Consider the following 21,380-nt stretch of genomic DNA (forward strand, 5'->3'; position numbering starts at 1 on the left):
TGCGGAGTCTGGGGTGTGGGGGGTCTCAGCGAGTCCGCTGCTCCACCGGGACCCCAGGAGGTCAGGGGCCGGCCTGGGGCTTCTAGGAAGTTGGAGATGATGGGGGTGAGGGGGTCCCTCAGGACAAGGGTGAAGTCCACAGTGTGTGTATGGTGTGCTCAGGCAACCAGGATGTGTTTATGGGGTCTTGAGAATGGGGTGTTGTACATAGACCCCTGGGGAATCTGGTTTGTAAACATATGGTGTTTAAGGGGTTCTGGGTGGAAGCGCAGACTCGGGGTGTGTGGGGTGGTGGTAGAAAGCAGACTGGGCTGTGTGTCCTGGCGTTTGGAAAAGTAGCATCAAGGCTGCCGACCTAGAGAGGTCAGGGTTGGGAAGAGAGGAGAAATAGAGTCAGGGGGACCTGGAGGGAGAATATTGTGGAGCGAGATGAGAATGTGGTTGAAGAATGTCGGGGGATGGAGTTGGGTGGGTGAGGGGTTGGTGCCTGGGCCAGAAGGGGGTCTGAGGCAGCCTTTGAGTAGGAGCCTGGTGCCTGGAGTTGGTCCATGACCCCTTTCACTGAATTGGTTCTTGTACCCAATCAAATCAAAATTGTATCCAGAATCCCATTCCAGTGCACAGCTCCACGTGGCCTTATTTGTTTTGGAAGCGAGTATCTTTAATATTTGCTTGTCTTTTAGTATCCGCCTAAAGCGCAGCCACCAGCGCACGGTGGCCAGAGGGCAGAGGGTTTGTCTCATTTCATCCTGGGCTTCCCCAGGCCGAGTGGCACATGTTGGCTGAACAAATGAATGAAAGGGTGAATGAATGGATGGTGGCGCTGCTCTAAGAAAGGACATCTGCACTATTTTCAACCTTCTCACTTCAGACTACCCAGAAAGGAGAGGGATGTCATGTGTCCTCCTGGAGGGTGGTTTGTGTCCTATGGTATTAGTGTCTGGAAATTAGAACTCGGTTTTGCACACTCAGTGATGGGTGTGTGCTGTGGGCAGGTATCTTCTGGGTGAACGCAGGTGCCATGGTGGTGTCAGGGGCAGGGAGATAGCACAGACCCTCTCTGGGCTCCGCTGGGTGGAAAATGTGGACTCTTCTCAGTTATGTCAGCCTTTGAGGAGATGGTATTCAGTGCCCTGGGCCCCACAGGCAGCTTGCCCTTACCCTCCGTGTCAGGCACACCTGCTTCTCCACTTACCTGCAGCATTTTCTCTTTTCCTCTCAGAGTTGCACAGTCCTGGGTCTACTTTGTGGCTTCCCAGCTGTGTAGGCATAATGACACCTTCTGTGCAGGTTGACGTTAGGATTAAATGGGTTTATTTGTGAGCCTCCTGGTCTTTTTTCTTCTGAATCCACTTGGTTCCTGCTGTCTTTGCTTATTCATTCACCCAATATTTGCGTGCCCACCTGTGCCAGTCACAGAACAGTGGTGAACAGCACTGACCAAGCCGCTGCCCTCATGCCCTCACCCTGCTCTCAGGAAGCAGGTAATAAGCAAATACGGAAATAAATAAACAGCACAGCTTCAGATGGTGAGAAGTGATCGAAACAAAATAGATGAGTTAATGTGATTGAGAATGACAGGCAGATGAAGGGGGACTCAAGCAATGGTGGTCCCTGGAATGAGAGGGTAGATGGGTTTTTGGTGGTGTGGGCCCTTCCTATTCACCTTCATGGCCCCCGAAAGGCTTAGCTGTCTTCCCAGGGGCTGCTCCCGATGGCCTAAGATGCAGTCATGAGTGGGGCTTGGGGAGTGGGGTTTGCGGGGGCACTGTGGTCCATGGGTCTGTGTGCAAGTTCAGTCTGGGGAAACTCATGGGAGATAGATTTTTGTCCTAGAGACTCACATGGTGAGTGGTAGCCATTGATGGCAAAAAGTTACCCAGACTTGAAAAGATCAGAGAGAATGAGTGCTCAGGAAAATAAAATGATAAAGCCAAGAAAAAGATGAAACCAAACCAGAGTGGTTGTGGCTCTCCTTTGGTGTTCAGAGGAGTGTGTGCAGGAGGGGCCTTCCCTTCCTTTGACTGGGGAGGCCTTCCCACTCTCGGGCTGGTAGAGGGACTTCTTCCTGGCTTTTGGGGCACCGACTCCCCCATAGATTCTCAGGTGCATGAGCACAAGTTCTGGGCAGATTTTGCAGAATCCTGAAGTTAAAGCATCTACTGCTTAGAGTAAGGAAAGCAAGGGAATGTCACGTTTGTCATACTAATACAGTTACCTTGAAAACAACCCACAGGCAAAAAAAAAAAAAAAAAGTACAGTGTTGGGAGCCAGCCAGACGGGGGCCTGATTCTTGTGACCTTGGCCACTTCTTGACTTTGTGACATTGGCCAAATCACTTAACCACTCAGAGCCTCAGTTTTCTCATTTTGAATGGGATTTAAGTGACTTAGCTTGCAGGCGTTGTTATGAGGGTTAAAGTAGCTAGTATCTCTTAGGGCCAGCCACTCATTCCTTCCTTCCTTCCACAAAGATTGAGTACCTGCTCTGTGCTAGCCACTGTTTTAGGCACTGGAAATACACCAGTAAACAAAACAGACAAAAATGGCAAAAATCTCAGCCTTTACGAAACTCACATCCCAGTAGGGAAGGGGCAGGGAGACAGATAATCAATATAATCCTTAGGTAAAGTTTACAGGGTGTCAGATGGTGGTCAGTGCTATCAAAGAGAAAAAGGGGAAGGGGAATAAGTGCTTTGGAGTGGGCTGGGAGTGGAGGATGCAGGAACTACTAGTTTAAATAGGGTGGCCCTGGAAGGCCTCCCCAAGAAGGCAGCATCCGAGATTAGACCTAAGGAGGTAGAAAAGTGTGTTCTAGGGAGGGAACTTCAAGGGCAGAGAGTGGCGGGGCCTGGTAGGCTGAGGGTAAGGCTTGGACTTTCCTGTGAGTGAGACGGGGCCATGGGAAAGTTCTAAGCAGAGGAATCCCTCTTTCCCAAAGCTCTCACTTGTAGTGGGCTTCGCTACCCAGCAGCGTTAGCTCCTTACGGGAAGGAAGCATGGCAGCCCCGCCCCGTTAAGGACTCTGAATAGTGGATGCTTTCAGAGCGTGCTGCCCCAGCCTGACTCCTTTGAGATGAATTGGTTTAGACAATTTGCCAAGAGGTGGATAAGGAAGAAAAGGACAAATGCCAAGTTGAAAACTGAACTCAGAAGACTGTCTTCTTCCTCGTACCCTACTGTAGTCACCATTTTCATTGCACCATCTCAAAAAACCCAAATGTGGTGGTAGCTAGGTGTGCACCAGGCCCGGGTGAGTCCCAGTGAGAGAATGGTCACCTAAGTAAACGGTGGGGCTGGGAGGCAGGAAGCCTAGGCCCTCGTAGGCTGAAGTGTGGCCTGGGGATGAGGCGCAGGGGCACCACTGGGAACCTGTGAGAAATGCGGATTCTTGGGCTGGCTTCAGATGTGTGGTGTTAGAATCCACATGTCAGCAAAGTGTCCAGGGGCTTGGGGACTCAGGGAAGCCTGAGGTGCCCTGGCTTGGAGCTGAGGCAGCAGCCTGAGCACTCAGGGATAAAGACAGGACTGCACACCAGCTTCATGTGGCTTCACAGGTTGGTCCTGGTCCCTGGGAGGACAGGCCCAACTGTCCTCTCTCTCCAGAATGTTACCCTCCAGCCTCCCAATGATGAGGTCACCACTGTCTGTGAAAGTGCAGTGACCTGCACCTAGGCTAAAATTTGGACCTTACCTGTGGCGGCTAGGTGACCTCCAGCCAGTTTCTTAGCCTCTCAGAGCCTGCCTTTCCTCCCTGCTCAGCCAGCTCCTAGTGCCCACTCTCTCAGGGCGCCTGTGAGGATTCAGTGGGTGGTACCTGTCAGCCAGGGCACAGGGTCATAATGGGGTTGGTTCCCTGCAGCTGACCCCGTGTGACCCTGGGCAAGGTAGGCCAGGTCCCAGCTGTCAGCCTGGCAGGGAAAAAAGAGAGTGGGGGACCAAGAAGTGACACACTTGAGCTAGTGCCCAGTCAAGACTCCCGCCTATTGGGGTGACACCAACAGGTACATTGGAGGTCTGTGACTGTCCTGACGGACGGCCGCTCCCTTTTCTGAGGCAGTGTGGCTTCCCTCCTTCCCCAGCCTGTTAATCTTCTTAGGCAAACTCAGTGACTGAATTCACTTAGAAAGATTAGGCCCCAAATGGTAGCTTCTCCCTTAGGAGATCATTGCCTGTCAGATCCTGTAAGGTTTTGAGACATTTTAATTACCTCTTGGTGACGGGTAGGTCGGGAAATGGTGCCTGAAACAAAGTATTTCCGGGGCATAGTTTGGTAAGCAAATGTATTCAGACCATGAAGAGGGTGTGGAGATCTGTGTTGTTTTAAGTGCGGGCATCTACAGTGATGTGGCTTCCCCTTGGTGGAGGGTGCAGGGTACTGGGCTCCTAGACGCCGCCTGGGCTCATGCACACCCTCCTGTGAAGGAGAGGCGTCAGGGTGGACTGTAGTCCTCCCTGGCTGGCCTGAGGGTCTTCTCTGGAAACAGGACTGAGGTTTAACTGAGAGTCTCTGCTGTGGGGTGAGGCGGCCCTGTTGTTTAGAGGTGGCTTCTTTGGACGTGCCTGGGGCACCGCAGACTCCTGGAAGCCCACCTGCTCCCAGAAGGTGGGGAAGGACACCAGTGAGACCTCCAGTGACCCTCTATTTTGGCCTTTCCGGGCCGTCTTCCTGCTTTCAAACAGTCTGCCCTGTTGTTCTCAGAAGACTACACCTTTGTGGCAGACCATATGTCCTGATTTTTGGATTCAGAAGACTCATTTATTTGACAATGGCCGATTGATGGCACTGAGCTAGGCATTGGGGCTCGTGGCCATGGCAGTCAGGGCAGAAGGACCTGGATTTCTTGTGGCTGCGCACAGTGGGGCTGGGGCTGCGCAGCTCATCCCCGGCCTCATCCATCTGCTTGGTCTGGCCAACACTTCCAGCATGTCCTCATGTCGCCTGCTGCACTGCCTTCGTTCCCCTGACTTCCCTCGGCTGCTCTGGCCTCCTGGACCCTCCCACACACCTTGCTTATTGTCTCTGCACCTTTGCTCACACTATTTGACTCTGGAATCCTCTCTGCAGATCAAAAGCCTACCCATCTGTCAGGGTCTGCTTCAAGTTCCTCCCAGCTGTCCTTTCATCACTGAAAAGGCTGTTTGCCTCACAGGAGACAACCGTACAATGTAAGAACCAGAGAAGACCTTACAGATTATGCTGTGTAGCAGTTTTCAAACTGTGCTGTCAAGGAACCCCTCTGGGAACATCTTTAGGGCTCTGGTGAGCAGGCCTTACTCGCTGGAGCAGTTATACTTTTCCTTAAGGTTTCCTTTGAAGGAAGGGCTAATATACCTTTTTTATTTTATTATTATTATTTTTTAGACGGAGTCTCGCTCTGTCGCCCAGGCTGGAGTTCAGTGGTGCATGTCGGCTCACTGCAAGCTCTGCCTCCCGGGTTCACACCATTCTCCTGCCTCAGCCTCCCAAGTAGCTGGGACTATAGGTGCCTGCCACCACGCCTGACTAACTTTATATATATATATATATATATATGTATTTTAGTAGAGATGGGGTTTCACCGTGTTAGCCAGGATGGTCTCGATCTCCTGACCTCATGATCCGCCCGCCTCGGCCTCCCAAAGTGCTGGGATTACAGGCGTGAGCCACTGCGCCCAGCCAAATACATTTTAAAACAAAAAACTTTGAAACCCATTGATGTAGTCCAACTTCTTATAGATGACAAAACAGTTCCGGAGAGGGAGATGTCTTCCTTACAGCCACCAACCAGCAAGGGGCAGATGCAAGCAGAGTGGGTAAGAGCCCTGGCTTGGAGTTGGGTTGCTTGATTTCAAAGCGTGGCTCACCTGCTTCCTAAGGGAGGTAACCTTCAAATTGCAAAGCCCACTTTGTGGAGTGGTGACACACATCCGAAACCCTTTTTCGGAAGCCCTTGGGGCCAGATGTATTTCAGAATGCAGAATTTTTTTGGAACATGTTATGTATACTGGACATTATGTGACATTCCCAATGGGGTCTGGGGCAGCATTTTGTAATAAAACGGGTCAGTATTTCTGCATCAAAGCATATAAGCAGTCACTGCAAAAGGGAGAAATAGACTATAAATAGCCTCACATGGGTTCAGCTGAGGTTTCTGCCATCCCATAAATGATTAATAACAAAAAAACAACTTTTGGTTTTTAGAGAGCCCTGGATTTCGGAAACTGTAGGTAAGGTATTATGAACCTGTCATAATAGTGCCAAACTTACAGGGAGGTTTTAAGGATCAAATGAAGAAAAAACCAAAATACCTAAAAGTACTTCTTAGTGCCTGCATAGAGTAAGCCTTCCCTAGTTACCAGCTGTTGTCTGTTGCTGGTGGTGGTGGGTGTTACCCACTCCCATCTCCCAGCTCAGGGCTGTTTCCCTCTCCGACTCCACCGATTTTGGCATATGCCTTGTCTTCTCACCAAATGCTCAGCTTCTAGAGGGCGAAGGGCCATAGTTCTACCTTTCTGGCCCCATGACATGGAGTTGGGCTCACAGCACATGCTGTGTTGAATTGGCTCGGCTTTCATGAGCAGCTGGAACAGGCGTAAGGAAGGAAGTCAGGTCAAGGGTTTTCCAAATGGAAGTGAGGGCCAAGTTACGTGAATACCACGTGATGACTCTGTCCCTGAGAAATGGCGTCCTGCAAGGACAGGTGTTTGCCCTTGGGGTTGGTGGGGTCTTGTGAGCCAGGGCTAGCCAGAGGCTCCCTGGTTGTTAATCCAGCATTGTCCCCCAGCCTAGACTCCCACCCATTCTCCTCCTTGATTGGGCCCAGTTTTGTTCAGCTGTCAGCAGTGGTGCCGTGTGCTTCGCTGTAGGGGCCCTGGCCCGGGTAGATACACTGCCTTGCCTGTGATTGGTTTGAAGTGATAGCATGTGAATTAGTTCTGACCAATGAGACATCAGGGACCATTTGCTCAGTGGAGGGGCTTCTGGGAAAGATTTCCTTGTGCTTAAGGGTGACTTCCATGCTTAAAAGGGAAGAAGTAGTCTCTCTTTTTCCCCTGGAAATCATTCATATCTTTGAGGTCTGGAGCTGTGGCCATCTTATGGCCATGAGGGCACCTGACCCAGGAGTAAGGCAGACCCAAGGAGAGCGGAAGTGCAGAGAGACAAGAAGAATCTCGCTCGATTATATCACCAGACTGCTGATAGCAACTGGCCCTGGAGCAGCCCTTCTCTGGACTTCCTGTTATGTGAGAGAATAAATTCCTTCTTGTGGAAGTCACACTGAGTCAGGCGTTTGGTCATTACTGGCTGCTGAAGGCATTCTAACTGGTACACCTCTTACTTACCCAGAGCACCCCTGCACCCCAGCTGCCCGGCCGGCTGTGCCCTGGGCACGCAGGAATGGCCTTTGGTCCTTATTCACACTGGCCACATGTGGGTGGATTCCTGCCCCTCTGAGTGACCTCATGCTTGGTAGATGGTGGAGGGTTGCAGGCCTTTGACATGCGTGAAAGCCAGTGTCTCCCATCTGAGAAGCCCAGGAAGAGGGATGAGGTTTTCTGAGATCTCAAAAGCATTCCCATCAGCCACCAAGACAAGGATGAGCGGATGTCTGACCCAGAGATAGGTCAAATGGGTGCCATAAAATACAAAAGATGGCCACAGCTACAGGAAAGCTAATGGAGTGGCTGCAGCCCTTCCCTCCATGGGATTTGTTTGTCCCTGCTCATCAAGTGTGGCTAGTGGTGGCAGTGCCAGAACCATGCAGAGCAGATCTGGTCTGGTCCTTTTAGAGGCCACCAGGCCTGGAGTCAGAATCTTCCACATTGGCCTTCCAAGCCACCTTGTACACATCACTTGATCATCTGAAGCTGTAGCTATCCTGACTTAATGAGTGTTAAAACAGTGCTAGCAGGGAAGAAGAATGAGCTTCATTTCTTGGGTCTCTTTCTCTCTCTCTCTGTATATATTTTTTGTAGAGACGGGTTTCCCTATGTTGCCCAGTCTGGTCTTAAACTCCTGGGCTCAAGCGATCGTCTTCCCTCGGCCTCCCAAAGTGCTGGGATTACAGGCTTGAGCCACTGTGCCCGGTCTCTTGGGTCTCTCTTGTGTGCCAGATTCTGGGCATGAACTTTTACATAGATCTCAGTTAATCATCACAACAAGAGAATGAGGTCAGGGGTAATTCTCATTCAGGGACTGAGTAGACTGAGGCTAGAGCTGTTAATTGAGCTGGATTCTAGCCCGCTTCCAACTAGTTTCACTGTTCTTCTATTACACTAATGTTTTTCTAAACTGGTTGGATCAAAGAATCACTTAGACAGCTTGTTAGAATCCAGACTGCAAAGCCCCATTCCCGCAGATACTGATGTAGTAGGTCTGGACTGGAGCTGGGGTTCTGCATTCTTAAGCTCCCAGTGCTGCAGGTATGCAACATGCTTTGAGTAATACTAAACTAAGTGTAGTTTATAAATTACCAGACATCTTGGCTGAGGGTGGTGATTCTCTTGGCTCAAGGTAGAAGCTGGAAATCTACATTTTTAAACAGCCTCAGGTAGTTTGAGTAGGCAAGTGTGGGAGCCTTTGCTCTGAACCACAATGGTTAGCATTTAATGAGCACCTACTATGTGTGGACACAGCACCAGGTATCAGAGGGCCATCAGAAGAAACAGAGTGAGCAGGTCACCAGGCAGGGAAAGCTTACAGTTCAGGATTGTTGCTCAACCTCTGGACAGCAGGGTCCCCTGGGGGCTAGTTAGCAACTTGGATTGGCAGGCTGGTCCCAAGTTTCTACTTCAGGAGGTCTTAGTGGTTTGGGGACTCAGAGAACAGGATCCCAGTGCCCCAGGTGATTATGGTGCCCGGGGTTCTGGGACCAGACTTTAGACATGGTTGTCCATGTGGGAGATAGAATGTGACCCTGCAGCCTGAGGACAGCAATGACAGCATTGCTTACAAGGCACAGAGGGTGCAGCTGGGAGCCTGGAGAGGTCAGACTCAGTGGCAGTGGGTAAGCAGGGCCTGGCAGGGCACCAGGAGGAGGATCTTGGGCAGGATGGTGGCGTGAGGGTGACCAACTCATCCTGGTTGGCCTGAGACTTTTCTGGTTTTAGCATCCAAAGTCCTGAGCCCCAGAAACTCCCTCAGTCCTGGGCAAGTGGAAAAGTAGTTCACCCTTTCACGTAGATAGAGGTGTTTTAGCAAAGGGGAAAGGAACCCTGGGCAGGAGAAAGCAGTGGGCTTTGCCCTGTTATACCTGGGTTCAGATCCCGGTTCTGACGCTTCCTGCTTGTCTGGCCTTAAGTGAGTGAGTGACTCAACTTCTCCGAGCCTCACTCTTTTTCTTTTATTTTTGAGACAGGTTCTCACTCTGTCTCTCAGACTGGAGTGCAGTGGTGTGATCACGGCTCAGTATCGCCTCAACCTCCCAGGCTCAAGCAATCTTCCCACCCCAGCCTCCCAAGTAGCTAGGACTACAGGCATGTACCACTATGCCCAGCTAATTTTTGTATTTTTTGTAGAGATGAGGTTTCACCATGTCACCCAGGCTGGTCTCGAACTCCTGGGCTCAAGTGATCTGCCTGCTTTGGCCTCCCAAAGTGCTGGGATTACAGGTGTGAGTCACTGTGGCCGGCTTAAGCCTCACCTTTATCTGCAAGGTTGTTTTGTGGAGTAAATGAGACAGTGCAGTTTCCCGCACCAGCGTTATTTGAAAGCAGCCTGATAGAGTCAGGAGTCTTGTGTGTGGAAGTAGGATAGAAAGGTTCAGATGCTCGGTTTCTTTGCAAAGGGTGCAGGGGGCAGGTGGGCCGATAACACCAGCAGTGATAGTGGATGTAACAAGCCCTGCAGCGGGGAGGTGAGGTTCTGGTTGTACTGATTGTGACTCCGGCCCAAAACTGAAGCAGCGTGGTGCTGGCTGGGTCACAGAACGAGGCAGTGCAGAACTCTGGCTTCAGCCCACGGCTGCCAGACTCCACAGTCCTCCTCCTCTAACTGTACATTCAGTGCTTTGGCGAGCCCCGTACAGAATGTGGGGGTGCTGTGTGTGTAGTGGGGATGCAGAGAGGAACGTGACCACTAGACTCTCAGCCCTGGGAGGGCAGGGCTTTGTGCTGGTTTTGTTCATTGCTGTATCCCAACCACCAGTAACGGTGTCTGGCATACAGTTGGTGCTCAATTAATTAATCAATGAAACTGAATTGTTGACTTTTTGTTGTGTTCGTGTCAAGTACTTCCAGGAACAGAGAAGAAACTCTTAGTTTTTTCTTCCGCATCTGATCAGATCTGTGCATGTCAGCTGCTTATCCCGCAAGGGAGGAACTAGGAGAAAGGGCAGTCCCTTCCAGAGGCAAAGGCCACAGCCCCACCTTCCCCGGGGGGACCAAGGAGGCCAAGTGCCCCTGGGCATCCAGCTGTGCCTGCTGCAGGACTCACAGGAGTGGCTCTGATGAGCTGAGGCAGGGCACGGACGCCCTGCAGGGTGGCTTATTCCCCATATCTCCTTGATGAAGGTCTCACTAGTGGTCTCTGTTCGGCTTCAGGCTTTATCTCTATACAAGCCGTTGGGAACTGGTTACTGCAACCTCACTTAACCCCCAAATAATGCCTGAGGGAAAAGCAAAGCTAGCTCTCGAGTCCCTCCTTACCCCTGTTCCAACTTTGCAGACAGAGGTGAGGCTTAGGCCGGGCATGGTGGCTCACGCCTGCAATCCCAGCAGTTTGGGAGGACAAGGTGGGTGGATCACCTGAGGTCAGGATTTCGAGACCAGCCTGGCCAACATGGTGAAACCCCGTCTCTACTGAAAATACAAAAAAATTAGCCGGCTGTCGTAGTACACGCCTGTAATCCCAGCTACGCAGGAGGCTGAGGCAGGAGAATTGCCTGAACCTGGGAGGTGGAGGTTGCAGTCAGCTGAGATTGCGCCACTGCACTCCAGCCTGGTGACAGAACAAGACTTTGTCTCCAAAAACAACAAAAAAAGAGAAAATTATTAAATGAACAACTTGGCCTCTGCCCTTGATTAGTTTACTGAGATTCACTACTCATCAAACTCTTATTGAACACCTACTGTGTGCCAGCCACTGGCCTGAGGCCCTGAACTGATGTCTAAGATGCACCTGTAGCTCTTAGCAGACACGGGCACGTGCTCAGGTCTGGGAGTGGCTGTGGGCATCCACCTGAGACCTGGCCCCACACCGAAGACTGTTGGTGTCTCCAGGGTGACTGTGCGGCCCTGCACACCTGGGGCTCTGGGTGAGTCCTGGCTTGCTGGCGGGACTGACAGAATGCCCATGACCTTCCCTTCCTGTGGCTTTTGTGGACCTGCAGGGTGGACACTTGCTGAGCAGCCTTCCCTAGGGAGGGGTTCAGGTCCCCTCCACTGTCCCTCTGTGGGCTCAGCCCTTTTTGCTGTGAGGCCTGGTTCCCTTGAGGAACTGCCCCCCTGGCCCTTGCAGGCCGGAAGCCTAACAGGAAGCAGTGCTTTCTCTGAAGTGAGCCAGCTGCAGCGTGTCCAGCCTACCAGGTGCCGAGTCTTGGGACCCGCAGTAAATGCTGCCTACCCGTCCCTGGCCCACCAGGCCAAGGGAGGTGACTCACCACTGAGTCTCGGGCCCTGAGGCCTGGGGAGGTGGGCTCTGAGACCCTTCGCAGCTGGCTCGCAGCCTGTGACACCCCTTCCTGGCCTCTACTCCAACGCACTCCCAACCGTGCTGAGCCTCCTTTCCACCTGGAATTGCACTTGGGGAGCTCCTGCCATGCTTGGAGAAGTCCCTCAGGCCCGGCCCAGATCTCACTTGCTCTGGACACTCCTCTCAGCGTCCCGGGGGCCTCTCCACACCACCAGGCCAGGACTCAGTGCCACCTGTCCGCCCATAGACCTGCAGCCCACAGACCTGCAGCCCACAGACCTACAGCCCACAGACCTGCAGCCCACAGACCTGCAGCCCACAGACCTAGTCTTTTGACTCTCTGCGAGTGTGTTGAACTCGCCTGTGTGGAGCTGGCTTCCTGAGAGGCCATTTCCAAGCCCTCTGGGCCGGCCTGATAACATCCCCCTGCCTGGTAGAGTCACTTCCTGCCCTGCCGGGCTCCGGGGACAGGCCAAACCAGCTCTACGCTAATGACTTTCAGGTTACCTTTTCTTGTATCAGGCTTCTCTAGGAACTGTGTGTGTGTGTGTGTGACCAGCGTACTCATCTCTTCTGCCAGTGTAGCGGAAAGATTGTCTTCTCTTCCCACACTTTACTCTCCCATCCTGTTCTTCTAGCCTCTGCGCTGTGTGTGTAGATGTGGGGGGAGGCTTGGCATGAAGCCTGGACTCTGACTACCAAGATTTTCCCAGAATATTGTTTCTGCCAACTTCTTTTGCGCCCCTTCATCTTTGCCTTTTGCCATCTTTGCTTTTCAGTCAAGAGTTCCGAATAGCCAGTGCCTCTGAACTGGGCCACAGTTTAAACCAAGAGAGTTATGGGAGTCGGGAGGAACCAGCAGGAGCCCTGCGGTGGGAATGGAAAGGCCTGGATTCCAGCCCACAGTCATGGCCAGACTGTGTCCCAGGCACCCCAGGGGAGCTGAGTCTCCCGAGGCCAGGCTGTTTGGTTGGGCTTCGTCTGTGAAAGGGAGATATGTTGATTGATTGGTTGGTTCCAGAAATATTTATGGAGCCCCTCGTGTGGCCCAAGCACTGGAGCTAGAACATAAGTATGAGGGGATAGATGGAGGTAGGGGCTAGGTGGTAAGTTACAAGGATTTTGGCCTTCACTTGGTGGGGAGGGGGGAACCACTGGAGAGTTCAGAGAGGCGGGGTGACCTGGTATGACTTATATAGGGTCAACTCATTCATATTTTCTTTTTTTTTTTTTTAAGTCGGAGTCTTGCTCTGGCACCCAGGCTGGAGTGCAGTGGTGTGATCTCAGCTCACTGCAACCTCCGCTTCCTGGTTTCAAGCAATTCTCCTGCCTCAGTCTCCCCAGTAGCTGGGATTACAGGTGTGTGCCACCACGTCCAGCTAATTTTTTTGTATTTTTTTTTTTAAGCAGAGATGGGGTTTCACCATGTTGGCCAGGCTGGTCTCGAACTCCTGACCTTAGGTGATCCATTCACCTCTGCCTCCCAAAGTGCTGTGATTACAGGCGTGAGCCACTGTGCCCGGCCTCATCTGTGTTTTCTAGGAGAGGTGTGTGCCCTTCTCTTCTAACCCCACTGCTAGACGGCATCCCTGCCCTGTTACACCTGGCTCTCTGCCTCCCCATGCCTGCACCTGCGCAGCTGCGTCCCTGGGGAGTACCCATCAACCCTGTTGACCACTTGCAAGTGGTGACCACAGACCTGGAGGAGCACCGCCACTCTTCAGTAGGTCGGATTCCCATGCTCCACAGTGTCTGTTCCACGCGTTCCTCTCTCCCTTCCTCTGAAAGCCACCCTCGTGCCTAACTCATGACCTTGCCTCATACTTTACTGAGGAAATAAAAGCAATTAGGAAACTCCCTTGTTTCATGCCACTAACTCTACCAGCTTTCACCTCTGTCACTGCTTGGGGCCCTCACTCCCTTCAGAGGCCAGTGGCTCCTTCACCTGTGCTCAGAATTCTTTCCGTTCTCACCTTCTCAGGACTGGGCTGCCACAGCCTTCACTTCTCTCCTGACCCTTCCCTTTGGCAGGCACAGGCACCGCACCCTAGACTTCCCTGCTAAAGGCTCCCTGAACCCCCATCGCTGTCTAAGGACTGGCCCAGCCCCCTGCAAACCCTTCCCTGGCAAACCCTCAGTTCAGTGAGTTAGGCTCGTACCCCGCAGTCCCCTGAGATGCCTCATGTTGAGGCTGCCCTCTGATGTGGCCTGTGTGCTGCCAGGTCTAATGGCTAGTCTGTGATCTTACACTTGATGTTCCAGCTGCTTGCTTGCTTGCTTTCTCTCTCTCTCTCTCTCTCTTTCTGTCTTTCTTTGATGGACTTTTCACTCTTGTTGTCCAGGCTGGAGTGCAATGGCATGATCTCGGCTCACTGCAACCTCCACCTCCAGGGTTCAAGTGATTCTCCTGCCTCAGCCTCTTGAGTAGCTGGGATTACAGGTGCGCGCCACCATGCCTGGCTAATTTTTTTTTTTTTTTTAGTAGAGATGGCGTTTTAACAAGTTGGCCAGGCTGGTCTCGAACTCCTGACCTCAGGTGATCCACCCGCCTCGGCCTCCCAAAGTGCTGGGGTTACAGGTATGAGCCACCGCGCCCGGCGTTCCAGCAGCTTTCAATGCACTCGAATACCCCTCTTTCCAGAAACCCTTCCTAATCTTGGTTTCCCTCAGATCTGGGCATGACTGACTCCATCTCCTCATTGAAGCTGGACGCCCTGCCCTTGAGTCTTTCCCTGATCTGACCACTCAGTCCACAGTAGCCCCAGTCACCCTCTTTTAATTCGGTAGCAGACATGGTCGTGGTTTCTCTTCCCAGGTCCTGCCCGCTCAGTCTTTGATCTGGACTTAATTTCTCAACTTGGATATTGAATGCCGTCTCACATTTCACTTGGTGCAAACAGAGCTCTTGGTTTTATTCCTCCTCACCTCAGTAAATGGTAACATTTCACCACTCTCTGCTCCATTGTGCTATCTCAAATCGAGGATTTATCTTCAACCCCTCTCCTTTCCTCATCCTGTGTGCTTGTTTCCTGTGACTGCTGTAACAAATTATCACTCATTTGCTGGCTGCAGACAATGCACATGTCTTCTCTCAGCGCTCTGGAGGTCACAGCCAGAAATGGGTTTCACTGGGCTAACTTCAGGTGTCAGTGGTTTTGCGTTCCTTCCGGGGGTTCTTGGGGAGGACCTGTATTGTGCCTTTTCCAGCTTCTAGAGGTCACCGACGCTGCATAGTGCCGTCTTTTTTTTTTTTTTGATAGGGTCTTGCTCTGTCTTCCAAGCTGGAGTGCAGTGGTGTGATCATGGCTCACTGCAGCCTCAACCTCCCAGGCTCAAGTGATCCTCCTGCCTCAGCCTCCCTAGTAGCTTGGACTACAAGGCGTGCACCACCAAGCCTAGCTAATTTTAAAAATTTTTATAGAGACAAGGTCTCACTATGTTGCCTAGCCTGGTCTCAAACTTCCGGGCACAAGCAATCCTCCTGCCTCAGCCTCCCAAAGTTCTGGGATTATAGGTATGAGCCGTTGTGCCCAGTCACCTTCCTGCTTCTTTAAAGCCAGAGGTTTAGTGTCCTCTAGTCTTTCTCCCTACTTCCGTCCTAACATCTCCTTGGACTCTGACCTTCTAACTTCCCTTTTCTAAGGACCCAGTGGGCCCACCCAAATAATCCAGGATAATTCTCCTATCTCAAGATCCTTAATTACATCTTAGTTACAAAAGTCCCTTTTGCCATGCAAAACAACATATCCACAGGCTTTGAGATGAGGATGTGGACATCTCTGGGGGCCGTGATTCTGTCTACCACACCTCCAGTTTAATCCATTAGTAAGTCTTGTTTTCTTTCACCTTCAAATGATGTCCCCACTCAGTCTATTTCTCTCTTTCTGCGTACTTCTCACCTGGTCCTGCCCACCTCTCACCTGACTACTACAGTAACCTCCTAACCATTTGTAGCCTTGCCTCCAGCCCCGCCCTGGGCCTGTTCTCCACAGCGCTGACAGAGGCATCTTTTAAAAACTTCAGTCAGAGCACTTCATCTCCCTGCTTAAAAACCTTCAGACTCTCAATTGCACTTCACATGAATGCCAGACCCCTTGCCACAGTCTGCGCTTACCTGCCCGTCTGCCTATCTCCACCCCAATGCCCTTCCTTCCCCCCAGCCACAGGGGCCTTCTTGCTGTTCCTGGAACACACCAGCTCTGTTCCCAGCTCAGGGCCTTTCCAGGAGCTTATCCATCTCCTGGAATGCTCTTCCCTCAGATCTGGGCATGACTGACTCCATCTCCTCATTGAAGCTGGACGCCCTGCCCTTGAGTCTTTCCCTGATCTGACCACTCAGTCCACAGTAGCACCAGTCACCCTCTTTTAATTCTCTGCACAGCTCTTACCACTGTCTGGCCCTTTTCTGGTTTCTCTCTTTGTCTTCTCTGTCTAGAGTGTGAGCTTCTTGAGGGTAGAGACCCACGAGGTCCTGTTCATAGCTGTAAGTCCTTGGTGCTGGCAGGTGCTGAATGAATGGGGGTGATGTGCAAAGTGCCACCAGGACCCTGATAGCCCAGGCTGAGGGAGCAAGGGAAGCTGCTCCAAGCTGACCTGAAATGTGTCTTAAAGGATGCCTGGGATTTTGGCAGGAGAAGGGAGGGAGGCATGACATGTCCAAGCACCCTTGGGTAAGTCAGATGGCCATGGCCTTGGAAAGATGCTGAGCACCTGGAGCATGGGTGCGTGGGGCTAGAGGCCCAGGGAGAGTGGGAGACGGGCTCTCAGTAGTGATCGCAGATGTAAAACTCCTTCCTTGGCTCTGAGATGATGGATTGAGCCAGGGAACCCCTCTGGGGCTGCCAGAGTAGCCACTCTAGACCAAGAGCACGCAGTAACATGGGTCATCTTTGTTCTTTTTAAATTATCTGGTTCATGTTTTGTGTAGGTAATGAATGTACTTGGTAATGCAAATGGAATTACAGGGTACATGGTGAAAACAGCTTCCTACATCGTGTCCATGGCCTCTTGCTCCTTTCCATAGGAACAGCCACTCTTAAGACTCCCCAGGGGGTCCTTTAGGAAGTATTCTGAATATCTGCACATTTATAAGAAAACATGGTGTTGGGTTTTTTTCCTTTTTTTTGAGATGGAGTCTCACTCTGTCGCCCAGACTGGAGTGCAGTGGTGCAATCTCGGCTCACTGCAACCTCTGCCTCCCAGATTCAACCAGTTCTCCTGCCTCAGCCTCCTGAGTAGCTGGGATTACAGGCGCCTGCCACCATACCAGCTAATTTTTGTATTTTTAGTAGAAACGGGGTTTTGCCTTGTTGGCCAGGCTGGTCTTGAACTCCTGACCTCAGGTGAGTGTTGGGATTACAGGTGTGAGCCACCTCGTCTGGCCTGTTGTTGTTTTTTACACACAATAGTGACCATATACCCTCTTTTGTATCTTGCTTTTTTCAACTCTCTTTGTGATTGTTAGCTATTGCTGCATAACAAACCATCCCAAAGCTTAGTGCCCTAAAACAATCACCTTGTATTATTTCTCGTGATTCTGGGCTTGCCAGGGCTCGCTCATGCATTGGTGGCCAGCTGTGGGTCAGCCCGGTGACTTTGCTGCTCTTGGCTGGGCTCTCTTATGCTTACGGAGCCTTGCCTAGACAGCTCAGCTCTACTCCATGAGGCCTTCTATTGTTCAGCAGTTTGGCCTGGGCTAGGAACGGGCTGGCTTAGGCATGTTCTCATGGTGGTCACAGAGAAACAAGAGGGAAGAAGTGAGTAAGCCCTTTTCTAAGCCTCTGCGTGCATTAACATTTCCACTGTTCCATCAGTCAGAGCAAGCCCTGGGGCCAAGCCCAGGGTCAGTGCAAGAGGCCACAAAGCATGGGATTCAGGAAGCATGAAGACATGGCCTTTCACGCAGCCAGGCCACTGCGGAGTGCTATGGAGATCATGGATGCGCCGTCCTGCCGCATGGGGTGCACCATAACTCAGTGAACAGGTCTCCTGTCAAGGACCGTGTAGGTTGTTTCCTATCTTTTGCTATTACCAGTAGGGCTGTATGTAGTAAACATCCATATCTGTACGTCTTTGTGCTGAAGAGTGCATATATCTATGGGATGGCCACCTAAAACTGGAATTTCTGGGTCAGCTGGTATGGGAGTCTGTCAGTTGCTTCATGGAAATTGCTACATTGCCCCCTGGAGACACTTATGCTAATTTATACCTCTACCAGCATGACACAGCAGTGTCTGTTTTCCTGTTAGCATTCTGGAGGCAGGGGGATCACAAGTACTGCAAATGCTGGGTTACTCAGGATTACAGGAAGCCCAGTAAACGAGGGGCTGCAGTTCACTCAGGTCATTCTGAGACTTTTTTTTTTCTTTAGACTAATCTCACTCTGTCGCCCAGGCTGGAGTACAGTGGAGCGATCTCGGCTCACTGCAACCTCCGCCTCCCAGGTTCAAGTGATTCTCCTGCCTCAGCCTCCCGAGTAGCTGGGATTAACAGGTGTATGCCACCACGCCCAGATACTTTTTGTATTTTTTTTAGTAGAGATGGGGTTTCACCACATTGGCCAGGCTGGTCTCGAACTCCTGACTTCATGATCCACCCACCTTGGCCCCCCAAAGTGTTGGGATTACAAGCGTGAGCCACTGCAGTCAGGAGTTCGAGACCAGCTTGGTCAGGAGTTCGAGACATTCTTGGTGCAAGCTTTGTCTCCTCTCCCACCCCCATCCAATACACATCTTCATTACAGCCTGTATCGTGTTGAATGGTCTTGAGAGACTGGGGCATCATGAGGGAAGGGACTGTGTCTCTTAATTCTGAGGAAAAACTTTTTTCTCCATTGAACATTTTCCTGCACCGTGCTCTCCCAGTTGCTGCTTTTGTTGTTGTTGACACAGAGTCTTGCTCTGTCGACTAGGCTGGAGTGCAGTGGCACAATCTCGGCTCACTGCAACCTCTGTGTCCCAGTTTTAAGTGATTCTCCTGCCTCAGCCTCCCGAGTAGCTGGAATTACAGGCGTGCACCCCCATGCCTGGCTAATTTTTGTATTTTTTATAGAGACAGGGTTTCTCCATATTGACCAGGCTGGTCTTGAACTCCTGACCTCAAGCAATCCGCCTGTCTTGGCCTCCCAAAGTGCTGGGATTACAGGCATGGGCCACCGCAGCCTGCCCCCAGCTGCTGCTGATGGAACTGAGCACTTTCCACATCTTGGCATCATGACTCTGGTGCATTCCCCCAGCATCAGGAGATCAGAGAAACACAAAGGCCCTGAATCCTGCATAGCACTTGGGTAGCAGTTTTTACACCTCTCTGCAACTATGAAACCCATTGTTTAAATCAAAATTTGGCAAGCCTGGGGTGTAAAACCAAAGCAGCAGGAGAAGTGCAGGGTCTGGGGATTCTGCAAAGGCCCTCATTGGGTTCCAGGAATTCTGTTTGGAGACCAGTAAACTTGAGGACTTGAAGTTGGTGGGGTGTTACCAGATAGGAGTTCTCAGCCTGAAGCTGGTTTCTTGTTTGGGAGATCTCGGTAAAGGTCAGAATCACAGTGACTTAGCAAGTAGAACAGGATAGTTCATTGTTTCACTCTCATATGATTAATTGACCGTAAGCAGTTGGGGGCTCGGTGGCAGCTCCTGGTGTTGGGGATCTAGTAAGCCTCCTTGTGTGGTGCTGCTCTTCTCTGCTTATCCTCAATAGGTAGCTTCTAGCTTGTGGTCTCAGATGGGCTGTCATTTTCCATCAGCACTGCCATGGTCCAGCCTGTGGGGGAGGGTGAACAGGGACTGGCCGGCAAGCCCATTCCCTCTAAAGGCCGAGCCCAGAAGCTGTGTGTGCAACACCTCTGCTCCCGTCCCATTGTCATCATGTAGTCATGTGGCAGCATGTCGCCACCAGGGAGCCTTGGAAGTGTAGTCTTTAGCTGGATAGCCATGTGCCCTGATAAAATGTGGGAATTTTAATACTAAAGGAAGAAAGGGAGAGTGAATATTCTGGGACAACAAGCAGACTCTGCCACAGGCAGTGACCGCCCTAACTGCAGGGAGGATGCAGATGCCTTCCCCATCATCTGATTAATTCACCATTTATTGAGCGTGGACTCTGTGTCAGATGTTGTGCACAACACACAGGTTCTTCCTTTAGGCCTCGTCCTTACAGTCTAGAAGGGGCAGACAGATTGATAAACACCCATGGTGCTCAGGGTTCCTGGGGCTGCTAGAGGTGGTTTGGGATGGGGCACCTGGAGGAGAGGTCGGCAGTGCTTGGAATATTAGTAGGTGTTTACTAAGTAGTGGTGAGTGGTGCCCTCAGGATGCCAGAGCATTCCAAAGGGGTGGCACATGTGACCCTGGGCCAGGACCTGTCTTTCATTGCTGAGGGCTTTGGATGTCTTGCTGTGGCGGGGGTGCTGAGTCGGCAGGCTGGGAGGGGAAGCATTGGCGTCTGGGCGTTCTGATCCCAGCTTGAGTCTCCAGCTTTCTACCCACATCCAATTCCCCTGCCATTTGGCTGTCTCTGCTTTCCTGGACTGTGTGCTGTGGCTTTGGCTGTGCTGTTCCTTCAGCCTGGTCTGCCCTTCCCTCTGCTCTTTGCTGGCCCAGGTCCTACTCATCCTTTAAGGCCCAGCTGGGAGGTGTGTTCACTCTGGGCCATAGAGTTTTCCCCCTGAGAACTCGGTAGCTGTAGCCCACAGTCTGTCAATGGAATTGGGGCTCTGAGAGGGTTAGTCACGTGCCCCCACAGCTAGAATAGGTAGCAGGGGTCCTGATCTCCCATTGTTTCTGCTCCCTGGCTTGGAGATTCTGCCCAGAGGAGCCATTTTCAGATGCAGGGTCCCTGTGGCAGGGAGGTGAGGAGAGGTGGGGTTGTGAGGAGGGGCGGGGAGAGAGGGGTCCTCCATTTAGGCCAAAAGAGGCACTTTCTTGGAATTGCTTCCCAGAATTCATGAGGTTAAATCACTGGGCCAAAGTCACCGAGTGACAAACTTGGGTTTAAATCTAGGACTCTGACCCCCAGTTCTATATAATTTTATTTTTTGGAATTTTAAAATATACAAAAAAGAAGTTCCACATAGATGGACAATCTTACCACTCAGAAATAACCACTATTAATATCCTGGTATATATACTTCCAGTTTTTAAAGAAGAGTTTGTTACTTGTTTTTTTTTTTTTTCTAAAAGTGATATAAAAGGATTTTGCTCAATGTAAATAATTTAAACCACAAAGATGAGAATTTAAAAATTATCCCAAATCCTATCATTCAGAAATTCCTATTGTTTACATTAAGTGATAATCGTTTTAGACATCTTTGTAGGGACATAGACAGATATGAAGGTAGATATTTAGATGTACTTCTATAAACAGTGATCATATTGCTGTCCAGTATGATAGCTACTAGCTACATGTAGCTATTGACCACTTGAAATGTACAGGTTAGAGCTGATATGTGCTGTGAGTGTAAAATACACACAAGATTTGGAAAACTTAATATGAAAAAGGAATGTAAGATCTCATTAGTATTTTAAAAATATTGATTGCATGTTGACCTGATAGTATTTTTTTTTTTTTTTTTTTTTTTTTGAGAAGGAGTCTCGCTCTGTCGCCTAGGCTGGGGTGCAGTGGCGTGATCTTGGCTCACTGCAAGCTCCGCCTCCCGGGTTCATGCCGTTCTCCTGCCTCAGGCTCCCGAGTAGCTGGGACTACAGGTGCCCACCACCACGCCTGGCTAATTTTTTGTACTTTTAGTAGGGACGGGGTTTCACCATGTAGGC

At 51.1% G+C, this 21,380-nt stretch overlaps 1 protein-coding gene and 1 long non-coding RNA gene across 7 annotated transcripts in view; both read left to right on the forward strand.

The window, feature by feature from the left end:
- Nucleotides 1-21,380, forward strand: part of LOC105467558 (tetratricopeptide repeat domain 7B) — a 273,670-nt gene that overhangs the window by 411 nt on the left and 251,879 nt on the right. The window lies entirely within an intron of this gene.
- Nucleotides 38-20,455, forward strand: LOC139364211 (uncharacterized). The gene is made up of 3 exons (XR_011625635.1): nucleotides 38-4,003; nucleotides 5,719-5,795; nucleotides 7,059-20,455. It is a non-coding gene; the product is annotated as an uncharacterized lncRNA (long non-coding RNA).

This window comes from Macaca nemestrina, chromosome 7, assembly GCF_043159975.1.
Source record: "Macaca nemestrina isolate mMacNem1 chromosome 7, mMacNem.hap1, whole genome shotgun sequence".
Classification (NCBI taxonomy): Eukaryota; Metazoa; Chordata; class Mammalia; order Primates; family Cercopithecidae; genus Macaca; species Macaca nemestrina.